At 32.5% G+C, this 17,895-nt stretch overlaps 1 long non-coding RNA gene across 1 annotated transcript; it reads right to left on the bottom strand.

The window, feature by feature from the left end:
* Window positions 1-9,217: 9,217 nt before the first annotated feature.
* Window positions 9,218-16,246, bottom strand: LOC134691632 (uncharacterized). The gene is made up of 3 exons (XR_010102163.1): window positions 16,162-16,246; window positions 14,114-14,243; window positions 9,218-9,337 (listed from the first exon to the last, which is right to left on the bottom strand). It is a non-coding gene; the product is annotated as an uncharacterized LOC134691632 (long non-coding RNA).
* Between the last annotated feature and the right edge of the window lie 1,649 nt (window positions 16,247-17,895).

Genomic DNA, 17,895 nt, shown 5'->3' with positions numbered 1-17,895 from the left:
TTAAATAATGGGAGATAATTGTATCGTGATCCAAATAAGAACCCAAAATTTAAAAATACGATACAACAGAATAAAGGTCACAAAAATAGTAATGTTAACAAAAATGCAAGGATTTAAATGTTTATATTCCAGACGCACATACGTCTAGTAAAAGACTTATCAGTGACGCTGAAATCAAGAAACTGAAAAAGCCAAAATAAAGTTGGAAATGGAAAAGTTTTGTGGACCCAAAATTACAAAAAAATTGCAAAATACAGCTAAGATAATATTTTTTTAAATATTTTTTAAATGTTTTTGTTATTGAACATAATTTTAGGAGCGCTATTTTTATCAGAAGAGAAATTTACAACAAAATAAAAGAAATAAACACTAGAAAGGTAAGTGCACAAAAATAAATAGAAAATTATATAACATAATATTAACACTCTTGTGATCAAAGTGTCTGATAAAATCTTAAGACTATGAACACTTGGAATCATAGGTCTTTGAATATATATATTATAAACAAAAAGAATCATGCCGTTCTGTTTTTTTGTTTTGTTTCTTATTGTTGAAAGCCTAACGATTGTCTATTATTTCTTACATTCGCATCATTTATGCTCTGTAGGAAAATTGTCTCATTTATGTTTTTCATGTTATATTTGTTATTCTCGTGGTGTTTTGTCTGATGTTTGGTCCGTTTCGGTGTTGTGTCGTTGTTCTCCTCTTATATTTAATGCGTTTCCCTCGGTTTTAGTTTGTTACCCCGATTTTGTTTTTTGTCCATGGATTTATGAGTTTTGAACAGCGGTATACTACCGTTGCCTTTATTTACCACATCCCCTTATTTTAATTTATCAGTAAATATTAACGTTGGTCATAAGTTGTTGAACAAAATATGAACATATCACACGTGGCTGTTAGTTGAAAAAATACTAACACTAAAGATATTTATTACATTTTCCTGCTAACACACGAAAAATGAAATATTAAATTTGGTTATTTAGTTTTTAGAAGATGTAAAAACATAGAACTTAAAATCACACGTGGCTGTTAGTTGAAAAAATACTAACACTAAAGATATTTATTACATTTTCCTGCTAACACACGAAAAATGAAATATTAAATTTGGTTATTTAGTTTTTAGAAGATGTAAAAACATAGAACTTAAAATAAACGTAACCATTAAGTTTTAAACCGGAATATGAAAACTTATTAAATACTGATCCCCGTGTGTTTTAACAGACAAACCAGTAAAATGTTTTCTCTTTAGTATTATCTGGAATAAAGCGTAAAGAAGGCTGAGAATTCAGAACTTAGTTTCTACTGCAAATGATCACTCACAGAATATTAGGGACGAAAAGAGTTCTCTACAAGCTTGAATTTATACAAAACACTAAATTCTCTCTCTGTGTGAAAAGACGCTTAGTTAGTGACTTTAATGCACCCACCTAACACACAGCTGAATTTTTTATATGTTTTAGTATGATATCTGAACTTCTTTTTTTTTGGTCGGTCGTAAAAAAATCGTACGGTGCAATTTTTGAAAAATTGAATTAAGATCGAGAAATAATTCCAAATTGAAAAATGACCAACAGTGTTGAAGCGGGAAAAATGAACAAATAGCTTCATTTTCCGTTGTCACAATGCAAACATTTTGTACGTTTAACATGTCAATGTATAAAAAAAATACTTTTCAAAAATAAAAGAAGTAACTTTTGCGAGAAAAAAAGATTTTTATAACAATTTTGGAATTTTTTATAAAAATGTTGCGAATTTTCATATTTTTTTTTCATTTCTTAGATATTTTCGGCTTAAAACCCAAATAAATAATGTTCGTATTATTCAAAAGTTCATTACTTGTTTAATACATATCGTTATCACTGTATTAATCTGGATTTTATACATTTTTACACACTCCCCTTTTTCAATCAAATTTCTGAAATCGCTGTCTCTGTTAATTTCTCTCTAGTTAACGGACATAAACGCTTCGAAAAAGAGAATGAATAACCATGAAGGCATTTTATTTTGGTACAAAAATTACGCAAAGTATAAAAATAAATAAAAGGACCATAGAAACTGAGATGTCAACGTTTTAATCTTGGTAGAAAACCAATATCTTATTGTTCTTAGTCAATTTGCACTAACAAAAAGCAGAGATTATGAATATTGAAAAATACCTCTTTCTCAATTGGTTCAATGCACATTTTAGTTTTGCTACTAAAAGTACGCAAAAATGTTTCAAATCTAATATTTTCCCCATGAACTTGAACGTGTGATATGTCCACCTTTTAAATTTCCTACCGTTTTAACTATCGCATACAGTAGACTTATTAATGGTGCAAATTTGGTCAGTATTTTAGAGGAAGTATAGCGTATGTGCTAGGGCCACGTCAAGAGCCTGTATGTTGATTTTTATATATGGGGATATCTATTCATTCAGTTGACTATTTTGAATTCTTTGTAGATATTTGAAATACAATAAAATGTTCTACCTCAGGGGGTATATATTACCGAAGCCGAATTTTAATAGGATTACGTGTTTTTAAATATTCTTCAAAGTTTTACTTGGTTCGAGTGTCGCCGATGAGTCTTATGTCGTCGAAATGCGTATCTAACGTAAACAATCGATCATATGCCTGATATCCTCAAATTGATTTGTAATTCATTATGGTTGTTGTTAGTTGCTTTTTATGAATTTTGCTTTTGTTTGTAGTTTTGAGCACGAATCAAGCTTTTGGGTATCTAGTTAAAATTGTTTTAATTGTTTTAGAACCTTTATAGGTTATTATACAGTGTTGGCTCTTGCATCTTGTTTTAGGCCATACGATAATCTATAGTGGTTTACCTCAAAGCATTTAGTCTCTGATATACAGGTATCATAATGTACTTTTAATCATACTTATCAAAGCTTACAATGTGATATCATCAGGCTTCTTATACAAATACCGATTAACAATTTAAGAGGAGTAATGTCAGACTTTACACTTCTTTGTATTCTAGACATGGAACACCTGTGTGCTGTTTACGAGTTCTATAACCAGTGGGAATTATGGTTGGCGATGCACCACGTTTATAGTGCATGTATAGTTTCTTTTGTAAAATATTATGTACCTTTACCATGCTCTTAAAGGTTCTATAGCTCATCATCTAAATGTATCTTTGTTCCTAAGAAAACTCTCTTTTAACGCTTTCGAATTAGATAGCGGGTCTTTCACAAATTAAACAAAATTCATATTGATACGCAGTTTGTCGCTGCAAGAAAACTCTTAAGTGTTCGAAACCAAAAATAAGTATGTATAAGTCTAATCAAGACGATTTGAGTGAGCTACATAATATCAGACTTCCAACCAAAAAGATTGCCATAGTTTCACGACTACCACCAAGTGCATTATCATTCAAACTACATGTTCTGAAAGCTGGCAAACAAAGACATGGCGTCATAACAAACAAATACGGCAGTAGGTTTACCTAAGTATGAGTACGGATGACAAAAGTGGTCTTTTAAAATACGTCATACTTTCTTCAAGATTTGATTAATGTGTTCTTTTGAAGGAAAAATATATACATTAGGGAACTTGTACATGTACTGAAATCATTGTAAGCATCTGTTACACAGAATTGTGTCAGTAACAGCGAAGTATCAGGAATTGTTTCAGTAAAACAAAAGCCTCACAGGCTTAGTTTTATAATATGAATTTCGGCTGTATTTCATTGTTAAAAATCACAAAATAGAAAATTGCATTATTTGTTATAAATTAGATTTATTTCGTTTCTTTTCAAGAAATAGATTATTCACAGAAACTCCTCCAGAATGACAAAAAATCTATACATAGGTTTACTAGCCGAACTATATCCCGCAAATTCATATTAGTTGATAAATGTCTATATATATCTAAGTTTTGAATACTGGTAAGACATAAATGCTTGCATTTTTAACTGGAAACCTTTTGACTGCACAAACGTGAGTAAAAATAAATGCAGTCGTAATAAAAAAAAACACGTTAAGAAATTACAGTGTTTGTAAAGTATATAATCCTCAAAATAAAGCTCACCGTGGGACCTAACTTAAGTTTGTCAATCACCGCATTCTTATTTTGCATCTGGGGTCAGTTTCACAACAAATCGTACGACTAAAGCTAGTCGTAGGTCATGAATAGATAAGTTTACTTACGATTAATCTTGCCTTAAGTTTTTTTTTTGTGAAACCGACTTCTGTAACTGAAATTTAGTAAACCTTAGTTTTGCAGCTATATATTTCGCGGACAGGATTCCATTATGATTGGATCCATATCACAGTGACCTGATTTTTGTTTACGACCATCCCCTATTATATGATGTAAATGCATACTTAGTTTGGAAAACCCAGGTTCAACGGTTCAAAAGATATGGATCGGACACAAAACAGACAAGAACAACCAAACAATTTTTGAAAACTTGACGGCTCAAATATCAATGCCAATGTCAAAATGAACTGATTTAGTTTATGAAGAACCACGTGCCATCCCATAATACATCTCTGAACTAAGTGCGTTTAACATCAGTTCTATAGTTCAAGGCAATGCATTTTATATTTGAAATCATTGGTTTTTGTATGAACTGTATAAATGTATACATGTAAAAGTGATAAGCATACAAGTGAGGACTGACGGACGGACAGACTTAAAATGTGATTCAAATATCCTCTTTAACTTTACTTGTAGTGGTATTAAACATGTAAGATAGTGATTTCCGATCTTGACACGGTTTGTAGGCTGTTAAAAAACAGGAGACTATTGTCACTGTTGATGTGAAAAAGACGTCTACTTTTACTCTCTTTATTGCGTTGTTTTCTCTCCTTTTTACTCGTCCAACTTACAATTATTTCATGATGTTTTTTGTTTTGCATGGCACACCATCAATTATAGTTAATATTTAATATCTAAGGTCAAATATTTGTTATTATACGTCGTTTTTGTAGAAAATACCGTTTTACATATATCAGAGTGAAAATGTCAAAATGACGTCAATTATCGCCAAACCATGAATAATATGCGACTTAGAATCAGAGAGACGTTATCATAGTATCGTGTAAAGTAAAATTTGAATTAGCTATATATCCAGCTGCTTCAAATAAGACAATAATACTACAAAAGTGTTATTCTTTCAAATTTTTATGAATGACCTTTGACCCCAATTTTAAAAAAAATGCACCATATTTTTCTTTCACGACCGGGAAAATGGAATCTACACATTTTTTCCTTTCGAATGCTATATTATATAGCTGTGTGTTAGATAGGTGCATTAAAAATATTTTTTAGGTCTAAATGTCACTCGCCTATAAAAAAAAAACAACATAGAAACATAAACTAAACGTATTCAAAAATACGTGACGTATAAGAAAGAACTTAATAGATAGATATATAAGTGCAAACTGAACTACTATTTTAGTTTAAATAAAAAAAAAATTATCGTGGATCTTCGCGAAAAATGTAAAAAAAAGAAATTTCATAATATTGTTGAAAAACATTATACGGAACAAAAATGCGCAGCAACAAAGTTAATGTTTACACATCAACAATATCTAAAACGAAAATTAAAAACACAATTGTATTTTACAAAAAAAATTAAGAAATTAAAAAAACACAATGCGTTGCTAACAGTGTACACATGTTGCAACCTCTGTCTCAAATTAAAAAATGCTTAACGAAATACGTAAACTTTTAAAATGAATATGTTTATGTTAGTACACTTGGACATTAAATCCTTTCTTAACAAAACTATGCACGATGATCTCAGTGAATGATTGGTCCGGTTATAAGTTTTTAATGAGCTCCTGAGATCAATGAATTAATGACATGTTTGATTTGAAATGTTCCAGCACATGTTACAGAAATTGACACTTACATGAAAACTTTCACTTCTTGCAAAAAAGTTCCACCTTCAAAAATGGTTGTTTAAGTTGTTACCTATTAAAAATGAATGTAAGTTTTATTACATGGTTCTTGATTAAAAGATGTCTTTTTCAAATTTGTCATTCAATTTGATCCAGAGATGCATAAAATATATATTTGTGCATACATTTCGTAAGTGTATTACATAAAAGTCAGGAATGTGATGGCTCACGAAGAGGATTCGAGTTTCTTTTAAATATAGAAAAAAATATTTAATCATCGTTATGGAAACAGATTTCTAACATAGTCATTCATGGACTATAGAATAAATTTAATCTCGATCGTTAATTTTGTAAAATTTAAAGTCATCTGATATTCTCGAACTGAACATTTTTATTTTAGATGTCAACCCTCCGCCAATACCTCTAGCCAATTTAGAAGAAAAAAACATACAGTAATACACACATTTCTTCCAGGTGCTTCACGAAACCTCTGACTTAATCAATAACGTTTATGTCATCACCAATCATAACAGAGCGCTAAGGTAATTGTAAAACTGTCTATTCAAGAGGTGTTGTTGATAAGTCTCTTTAATCTTGCAAATATATTTAACAACTTTTTCAAACTCTTTTAGGTCATTTTTAGTAGCAATAGATAAAAGAACTATGTCAATTAGACATGCTTTGATGATATATATGGCTTGAATTTTGACCTGTTAACATATTTGTTCGCTTTGGAGATTCCGTATATCGTCAAGTTACTGGAATTTCAATGGGGAGTAACTGTGCACCACTTATTGCGGACCTATTTTTGTATTGTAATGAGTTACAATTTATGACTAATATTAGCAAAGATACATCGAAACAACATTTGATACAAAAATTTAACAATACTTTTAGATATTGGGATGATATATTGGCTCTCAATTATGACGACTTCAGTATGTATACTAAATTAATGTATCCTGTTTAACTTACTTTTAAAAAAAGAGCTAATACTAACATTGACCACTGCCCGTTCCACGATCATGATATCTATATAATTACCGGGAAGCTAAATACAAAAATTTACAATAAAAGAGATAATTTTTCAATTCCTATCGTTAATTATAACACCAGTGTTTTCGATATCACAAACTAGTCAAAACATTTACCTAATTTTATCATCGGTATAAGGAAATAATTCGTAAATATAATTCAACAGAAAGACAACTTATACGTTCAGGTATTTTACATCAAGTCTTTTATGGTAATATTCTTTTCAAAGCACAAAAATGTCAGTATTCACCTTAAAAGCTTACAAAACCTTTAAACAGGCTTAGGGATATATTTACGTTACCGTTGTTAGGTCATAAAATATTGCATGTTTTGGCTATAATATTGATTCACGTATAGGGTCTTTGCATCGGAACTAAACACATTAATTTAAAAAAATAAAAGTTGTTGGCATGACACGGTTTATATTCTTCTCATATATTTTATGGTAGAATGATACTAAACCCATAACGGATGGGATTGTGCCTGATATTCATATAATGAACCATAATAGTTTTAATCAGTTTAATTGAGGTCTGGAGCTAGCACGACAGTTAACCGCTTGTTGTTATTTATGTATTATTGTCATTTTATTTATTTTCGTTTGTTACATCTTCTGATATCGGACTTAGACTTCTATTGAATTGAATTTTAATGTGCGTATTGTTATGCGTTTACTTTTTTATATTGGCTAGAGGTATAGGGGAGGGTTGAGATCTCTTCAACAGTTTAACCCCGCCAAAATTTTGCGCCTGTTTCAAGTCCTGAGCCTCTGGCCTTTGTTAGTGTTGTGTGATTTTTATTTTTAGTTTCTTGTGTATAATTCGGAGTTTAGTATGACGTCCATTATCACTGTACTAGTATACATATTTTTAAGGGGCCAACTGAAGAACACATATGGGTGCGGGAGCTTCTTGCTTCTTGGAAGACTCATTGGTGGCCTTCGGCTGTTGTCTCCTCTATGGTAGAATTATTGTCGCTTTCACACATTGCCCATTTCCTTTCTCAATTTTATTTTTCTATGCTGTACACAAGTATTCCCTATTCCAAAATAAGGGACAAATGAAAAGGGTGTTCCTGCTTTGATACATAATAAAGGAATTGACAACGTCGTATCAAATATCTTGTCTTCAGGAGGAATACATATTTTTATGTACAAAAATCACTCTTATTCAAACAATTCTTTTTAAAACTATTCTGATCTGACTGTCACTGATGAGTATAATGAAGAGGAAATGCGCGTCAGGCGTATTTTATCATACTTCTGGTACCTTTGATAATTATTAACACCCCTGGATCGATTCCACAGCTGGTGGGCGTTTCGTCCCGTGGGTATCACCAGCTCAGTTGTCAGCACTTCGGTGTTGACATGAATATCACTAATATGTTCATTTATATAAATATCCTGTTACAAAAGTTTGAATGTTTAAAAAAACTCAGGATTTTTTTTATCCAAGGAATTGATTACCTTAGCCGTATTCGGCAAAACTTTTTGGAATTGTGGGTGTTCAATGTTTTTAACTTTGTACTTGTTTGGCTTTATAAATATTTTGATATGAGCGTCGCTGATGAGTTTTATGTAGACGAAACGCGCATCTGGTGTATCAAATTAATATCATAGTAACTTTGATAACTATAGTTCGATAAAACAGTTAGAAAATATATAAATGAAGTTGAAAACCGTTGATAGAAGTTTTATAAAATCTAATTTGATTTGTACAACTAAGAGGGTTAATAATGCATTTTTTATATAACTACTGTCTTTCTAGGGGACTTCCCGTTTTAAAAATATTTGATCGGCATTGATTTTCAAAACTCGTCGTAGACATTTCTGATGTTAACCTTTGATACAAGTTTCATAAACATCTGGTAAGACTTGTACACGTGATAGTGCTCACAAAACAGAACGCATGAACAGACGGATGGATGGACGTCCCGTGTCTCTAACACCATGTATTTGTGGGCTAAAAAAACAATTCCATGACCAACAACATAGAAAATATATAAAGCACAACATGACACGTATACCGAACCAGGGTGAACGTATGTGATTCTTCTGATTTAGTATAAACTGTCTTAGCATTTTTAGTAGTGATTTTCTAAGGATAGTTTAACAAAAACAAAAATTATCTATGCTTAATACTTTTATTTCAAAGAGTATTTTTCTATAGAGAAGAATTGCAATCAATAATTTTAGTCTATTTAAAACAGCTCAATTATATTTAATGATTGAATATTAAAACAAAGGATTAATCCGGATATGCATTCCCCCAGCTGGATGACGCCTTGTCTCCGTATATTTACAGTTACGGAAAACTACATCGTATGATTCTCCAGTCTGCTGGTTTGAATACTTTTCTCTTAACAGTCCATTATCGATACAGAAAATGTCGGCAAGGAAAGAACCAGCTAGAATCAAAACCTTTTCTGAAGCTGACAGTATTTCTGAAACTTAAATATATATCATATCAAATAAACAATAAATCCACATTCTGAAATTTTATAATACACACTTAATGAAGCAGTATCTACGAAAGTCGTGTTTCAAAGTAAAAATGAAGCTACAAATGTAAATAAAATTCAAAAGCTTTGTATGTTTAAGATGATTTCAAACTTAACTGGATTTTGAATTGCAATTTTTGTCGTCCGTGCAGAAGACGATAAATTTAACAGTTGAGTTCACAGTTTAAATCACCAATAAGTTTTAGGTATTACTTGATTTATTTCACATGAGTTGGGCTGAGTTTTACCCGATCGCTTATCATGGGCCAGTTCAGCGTTAGATAAATTTTTTGGGATAAAATCGTCCATGAAGTGTCCAGTTAAAGTCATTGATCTGAATATACCGCAGTCACACTAGGCTCGATCGTACTACGATCTGTGAAAAAAATGAAAATTTTGACGATCGTAGTGCAATCGTGTAGATCGCAGTAAGGTCGTATACGGTCGTGGCGAAGTCTTCTCGATTGTGATGAGCGTGGCCAACTTTGAACATTCAAAACAATCGTGGTGCGGTCGTGGCGAAATCATGTCATAGCAGAAGCGTAGTGAGAGCGTAGTAATGTCGTGGTAAAAATCACAAAGGTCGTTGTACCATCGTAGCGAGAGCTTGATTCAATTTGGAGATACTATGCTAAGATCTCATAGCAACGTTACTACGACCATCACGTTCTCACCGCGACCCATCTACAGCTTCCACTACGACTATACCACGTTTATAACACACTGTTCAAGACCATAGTACGATTCTAACACGCATATGTCGTCATCATCACGCTCTTCTTATGACCTGACTACGTTCTTACTACAATCATCATGCTCAATGTCATTTTCACATAAAATATATTAAAAAAATCTAAAGAAAATAGCAATTTAAAACACAAATTTAGTGATATTTCTGCCTTTATTCAAACACGCTTTTTCTCGTGCCGTTCATTGTTTTATAGCTTACACTTTCAGGTCATTAACTAGGACAATTGTCACTTACTTCATTTCAATTTTTCAATTTTCCTTGTTGTATGGTCGGTTTGTATATTTTGAATAGTCCAGTTAGTGTGAGGAACGTTGTTTTGTAATTGGAAACATTTTTGGTGTTTTTTTTCTATCTTTTATTGTTTTTTTTAATTGATAGCTTTTTTATAATTGAAATATACAAAACAAATTCTTCGCTCACGTTTCAGACCCGGAATATTGCACACATTCTCAGTCCTGTTAAATTATGTCCATCACGCTAGAAACGAAGTAGGAATGAAATACAATGGGAGAAGTGTTTTATATGTCAGGGTTCTTCTACTGAATTGCTTATTAATATGCGAGGAATTAGCAAAATTAAAATCTTTATCGAGGCTATGAGAGCACGGAAAGATTTTAAGTTTATTGCATGATGCCTTAGACCTAGACCATCTTCGTACTGATGATTACAAAATGTTGTACCACCATTCTTGCTATAAATCTTGCACTAGCAGACACAACTGCAGTTACTTTAAAGCTGAATCAAGTACTTGTTCGTCTGTTAAAGTGTGTCAGGTCATATATAGATGGTTGTCAAATTCCTGACTGTACAACAAGCAGGCCTTAATCTGATTTCTTGGCGAATAGATTGTTCATCATCACGGTAGATCAACAGTTACTATGATACATGAGGTAGTCATATTCTAGCTAGCATTTCCATATATGGAAATATGTAAAAGTCTCGGGTTTGCCTTCTGTAACATTCTGCCAGCTGCACATGCTGTAACAAGATGCGAAACAGCATGTAATCGGTCCTTTTAGGGATCGGTAAGCGCACTGGTTTTTTTTCAGTTTTGAAAGGCAACCCAAATGATTTCACCGATTTGTCAGATATTGTAACATCGATGAATCTATAGACGCAGCTCGATATCTTGTTGTTAGGTTGAATGGTCTCAAGTCAAAACTAAAAATAGGTCATTGTGACTTAAACAAATTGAGCGTAAAATTGGCACCAATTTAAAATTTCTCCAATGGCAAACTTTTGTGAAACTACTTTTAAACAATACATAATAAAAGCTTCACTCCCGACGTAAATGTTATGTCTTCCTATTTAGCTAAAATACCCCAACATTCTCCTCTTCAGTTCGAAAGGGAAAGAAGAATGACTTGTTTCTGTCCATCTCGAAGGTCAGATGTCATCCAAAGTTCTGCAAGATTAGTTTTCAAAGGATTGCATTTGCTTCGAACAAAATCTTTCATGTACAGATGTATGCCCATGTCAGACAAATGACATATGTCAAAATGTAAATACTCGTCTGGTAGCAGTTATGTATAGAAACATTGATGACGACGAGATGACGATGTATAAGATTTCATTTTGCTGTATCATTGTTAGCTATCGAATGAAAATTCAGCAGTCCATGATATTTTCTAAACAATAAAAACATCTACACAATTTTGAAATCGTGGGAAATGTAGTAATAATCTAACTAGTGAGAATAATTCTGAACTATGTGCAAAACTAAAAGAAAAAAACCTGCCATATGTTCTCTGACCTTGGCGTGGTTGGTGGGCTTACATTAAAGGAGACCATAGAACGTGGTAGGTAATACTAGCCTCCATCATAATGTTCTATTTGTATTTGTTCTTTTTTTTCCGTGTTTTTGCCATGCTGTTGTCAGTTTGTCATCATATTATAAGTTTTTAATGTTCCTTTGGTTTCTCACTCCTTTTGTTTGTTTGCAATTGTTTGTAAAAAAAATATCGGTGCTGTACATAACCCTCTCACTTATCATATTAAGAATACTTGTAAACATTATATAGCCATTTGTTGCTCATTTAATCATCAGTATATGTAGGATGGGGTGTTTTACCTGTTTCTAATAGACTAGTTTGTTTTCATAACTTTAACTCCCCCTCCCCTTTTTCTCTGTTTGCAGTATTATTTACTTCTGTAAAGCAAAGCTATACACATAGCTTTATATTCAACCAACTTGACGTTCGACGTTAATTTCGAAACAAATAATTCATAAATACTTTTTCACACCCAATAACAGAAATTTCAATATTGACCCTGAAATTGACGAACACCTTACTATGAAAAGACGTGAAAAACACATTTTGTGATCGACAAATGATTAAAGTTAAGATTTTAAAAACATCTTTAGATCTTACATTTAACGAATTGAATAGAAAAATTTCAAATTTAGAAATTGAAATAGGTCGAGGTCAATGTTATTGAACAGCTGTTTGAAAATTTCAAATGTGCACCCTATATGCAAAAAGTCAATCTAAAGTGTTGGCGATAGAAATAAAATAATAAGTCCTAAATGTAGATACAAAAGATATTTTTTTATAAAGTTTTTATTTTTATTTTGCTCCAAACGCATATATATGTATGAGAATCAGGCTATCTTAATGTGACTGTGCATTTGCTTGATTGTTTTATTTGGCCTTTCACCCTGATTTAAAAAAAAATACGTGACCACGGCAGACAACGACGACAATGCTATTTCGATGAGGATTGTTCTTTTCATTCTAATGATATAAAATATAGCCGTGTGTTATTCCATTAAGGCAAATCGATAAAATTTGTTGATTAGGCACCCGACTAAAAGGGGATGACATGTGAAGCAGTATCTACTTACCGTTCCAGATCATGTAACATCACCCCTGTTTTTTCAATGGTTTTGATAGTCTGACTTTGAACTATTTCAAATTATAATTTGATGCCCTGGACATTGTTTGTTACTTACATAAATATGCACTGAGCGTGACTTATTTTCTTTTGTTGAGGGAATAATTAATAGTTATCCCACAAGGACGCGGTGTGTCAGTGAAAGATCACCCAGATGGCCGGAGGCCAGAGGGTGATCTTACACTGACACACGAAGACCGAGTGGGATAACTATTTTACATCCCAGCTGTTTTAGATAAGACGAAAACCCATTTACAATTCATAAAATCTAGTTTAGAACGCCACACAACCATTACAATATACTTTATATATTACTATATTGTGTATACCCTTCAATAACGACCATCAAACACGATGAGTAGATATCAAATAATGCCAATCGGCCCACACTATATCGCTACGTTATAAAAAAAATCGCCCAACTCCTGTTAACCGACTCGCCCCACTTTTGAAAAAGTGTAAAATCAAATTGAACAATCAGTCTGAAAACTAACTCATTCATGTTTTTAACAAAAAAAGGTTTAAACCCCAAAGAATAAAGGTTTGATAACTCGCCCCTCTTATAAAAAGATCTTGCTTCCTTTAAATATGTCAAATTACTATGATTTTTTATCCAGTCGTCCTGCTGTAGTGGTATGTGTCGTTGCTTGATATGCCAACAGTCTTGAGTTCTAATCCCAGCATATACACTGGATTATTTCTACGTTAATTTTGATTGATAGTCTTTTCCGTATAATTAATTATAAGTTTTATAGTGGAGTAGACATTCCCGCCAAAATGTTACAGAAAAAAGGAAAGCATGTATAACAAAGAAACTCAAACTGGGGTGATCTGGTAGGGGTGATCCGGCTCAGATCACCACTGTTAGAACAAAGGAGCTGGGATGTAAGATGACTGATATCATGTTGAGGTTTTTTTTACCATTCATTACTTGACTTTTTGTAATTAAGGAAACAGTAGAATACCACTGTTCGAAATTCATAAATCGATGAAATGATTGTTATTCCCTAGGTTTTGTTGATCTGAATGTAATAATTTATTTTCACCCTGCTTATATTCATTGTTCATGCTATACATACAAGTCAGCTTGAACTCATTTGTGATTCCACTTCTGTTTTCCTTGATAAATTCTTTTGCATCTGTATTTTCTTCTGTAAAGTATTGGGACGTATCCTGAATTTTTCCTATTTCTTTGTCCTTTGTTTTCATCTAAAGTAATTAATTAGGAGAATCTATATATCTCATTGTCACATGTCACCCAAAAGAGTAACTCATCAGTTATCATGGTTAGGGAAATGTTTCATATATTAGATGAGGAAGTGGTCCTAGTCATATTTTTTTTTACATTTGCTGACTTCTCCGATTTTTAAACGTTCGGAGTGCGACCCAGGATTTTTTCTCAATTTTTTTTTACTGTTTACCACGGATATGTAGGAGTGAAAACACGTGCTAGGTTTGTTTACGTTTGGCTGGGGTATTCGTGTGTTTCCAGGCATAAAAACAATGATTAACACGATTTTAACGCAGCCACATTCTTTCCCAGAAAGAACAAATATTTCTGCTCGTATGCATGCATTAAAAACAAACGTTGGTTTTCCCGTTTGAATGGTTTTACACTAGTAATTTTGGGGCCCTTTATAGCTTGTTGTTCGGTGTGAGCCAAGGCTCCGTGTTGAAGGCCGTACTTTAACCTATAATGGTTTACTTTTTAAATTGTTACTTGGATGGAGAGTTGTCTCATTGGCACTCACACCACATCTTCCTATATCTATTTATAGTTATCAAAGGTACCATGATTATAATTTGGAACGCCAGACGCGCGTTTCGTCTACATCAGACTCAATAGTGACGCGCAAATCAAAATACTTATAAAGCCAAACAAGTACAAAGTTGAAGAGCATTGAGGATCCTAAATTCCCAAAAGTTTTGCCAAATACGGCTAAGGTAACCTATACCTGGGATAAGAAAATCCTTATTTTTTCGAAAAATTCTAAGTTTTATATACAGGAAATTTATAAAAATGACCACAATATTGATATGCATGTCAACACCGAAATGTTGACTACTGGGCTCGTGATACCCTCGGGGACGAAACGTACACCAGCAGTGGCATCGACCCAGTGGTGTAAATAGTTATCAAAGGTTCCAGGATTATAATTAAGTACGCCAGACGCTCATTTCGTCTACATAAGACATATCAGTGACGCTCATATCAAAATATTTATATTGCCAAACAAGTACATATTGAAGAGCATTGAGGATCCAAAATTCCCAAAAGTAATAGGGAATAGATTACCTTAGCTGTATTTAGAAAAACTTTTAGGAATTTTAGTCCTCAATACTCTTCAACTTCGTACTTTATTTGGGCTTTTTCTTTTTCTTTTTCTTTTTTATTCGGGCGTCACTGAAGAGTCTTTTGTAAACGTGACGCACGTCTGGCGAAAATACAAAATTTAATCCTGGATTCTTTGATGAGTTTATTTATTCTACACTGACCAGCTACGCCAAAATAATAAACAATGATGTGTTTGGAAATTGGTACGGCCTAAATCCGGTTTTGTAATAGTAAAAATCTGAAGCTCTCTGGTACGCAAACTGTCATAAAATACCACAAGAACATATGAGCAACGGTTCCACAGAAAAGGGTATGCTAGAAAGTTTGTAAGTTTACAAAAGACGGACGAAAGATACCAGAGGGACAGTCAAACTCATAAATCGAAAATAAACGCCTGTCTAAAATGAAAGAAAACAAAAAGACAAACAATAGAACACATGACACAACATAAAAAACTAAAGAATAAGCAACACGAACCCAACCAAAAACTAGAGGTGATCTTACAAGAAACATTCATGTCGGAATCATGTTCAATAATTTTGAATAAATCAAATATTGTTGAATTTAAATCAACAAAAACTCAAGTTTAAAAATTAAGTAAACTTTATGTTAGTACACAAAATTCACTCTATTCATAGTGATACAGCTCTGGTTGGTTTTTTCCGACTTCTCTGCTTAGCCCTGGACGTATTATACCAGCGTTGCATTTACTATACCGATTCTTTCAATTTGTTAATAAGTTCTATCAATCAGTATGTTCTAGTTTCAATATATTTATATCGTTTTACTTACTGTAAATGAATTTGAAAGCTCATCTTTTTCGAATATACATACTTCTTTTCCTGAACCATCTCTAACGGTAAACGATAAGTTATCAGCCGAACTACAAGAAAATAGTACACCACTTATTTGATCTATTGTGCTAAAAGCATGAGTTAATTTATGTGAAACAATTAATGTGACCAATACTTCGTTGTATAATTGTATCATTATTTTATTACAGAAAATAAACTAACCAAGACTTCGTGTTTCAGACCGTACTTTTATAAATTGTGACTTGGATGGAGAGTTGTCTCATTGGTCCTCATATCACATCTTCCTATATCTATGAATTTATTAAATTATAGATGTATATAGAGCGTATATTCTTGTGTCTAAGTGTTTAATTTATCGAATTTCCTATTCGGATAAATCTCAATTCATGTATTCATCGTCGTTGAAACGGGGTACACGGAGAATGAGTTACAGAGAAGAATTGAGAGCTAATCTCTTTCTAATTTTGCTAGAAAAATATTTCCAAAGGACAACATTATCACTTTAAAAAGTGCTACGTACTGTTGTTTGATTTGTCCTATTTTTAATCCATTTGGACTGATAAGTGACAAAATTTGCTGACAACAACCACAGATTGCCCCGGAACAACGGTACGGACGCTTCAGTTCCATTATTGTTCTGTTGTCGCTATCAATAATTCTAAGTACCAAAGGCCTGGTTCTACTACAACAAAATCTCCAAAAACAACTGGAATCATCTACATTTTAAAAAAAGATAATAAAATGGCAAAGTACAGTCGAGGTTTTGTTTTCTATTTCTCGGTTTACTCTCTTTAAACAGCTAATTTTTACCAAATATTTTGAAGCAAGGTATGTGCTCAATGACTAATTGATCAACGTTAACGTTGCGTTCATTTCAGTATTGATTTCTCCATTTTACATATTCTTAACTGCGTGATTAGAAAATAAAATTCCGAACTCCAAGGAAAAATTAAAACGGAAAGGCCCTCACCAAAAGACAAAATAAAAAGCTCAAACACATCAAACTATTGGCAAACAACGTTCATATTCCTAACCTGGTACAGACATTTCCTTATGGTTGATCAAATATCATTTTATAGCTAGCTAAACATCTCACTTGTATGACAGCACATACAATTTCATTATATTGACAACACTGTATGAACAAAACAAACAGCTAAGAATTGTTACAAATAGGGAAACAGCAGTCATCATTGTGGAACATTCCTTATCACTATAAAAACAAACAAATGTGTCCTCATGGTAAAACAAAATCACATATAGACAAAGCACATAAGCAAACATGAACAACAAGAATACAAAAATGACTATTGCATAATAATGCAACAGTTGGATGTAAAGGTACCGAGCGAAGCCAAAATGATATTTAAGAGAAATGGATTAAACGCTTACGGTTGATATTTTACAAAGAAAAATTAGTTCGATTTGAAGATAACATTAATATTTAATTACATTTGTTTTCATTACAATTTTCTTTCAAACACTTTTATCTTTATACAGTCTAAAGTGTGTAAGAATGTGAAGAGATTAAAGTACGAAGACTTGGAATTGTCGGAAAAGTTTGAAACGAAATCGGGGGTAAACAGTGCTCCTTTTTATATCTAGTATTGCAACAATGAGATGGGTTTAAATGCTCAAAATGTTCAAGTATTAAAAAATATAACGATTGTATTGAAACTTCTGACAAATCATATCTTGCATACACTTGTTT

The sequence above is a fragment of the Mytilus trossulus genome, chromosome 11 (genome assembly GCF_036588685.1).
Source record: "Mytilus trossulus isolate FHL-02 chromosome 11, PNRI_Mtr1.1.1.hap1, whole genome shotgun sequence".
Classification (NCBI taxonomy): domain Eukaryota; kingdom Metazoa; phylum Mollusca; class Bivalvia; order Mytilida; family Mytilidae; genus Mytilus; species Mytilus trossulus.
Note: the sequence above shows the minus strand (reverse complement) of the source record. Positions and strands in the feature narration are given on the sequence as shown.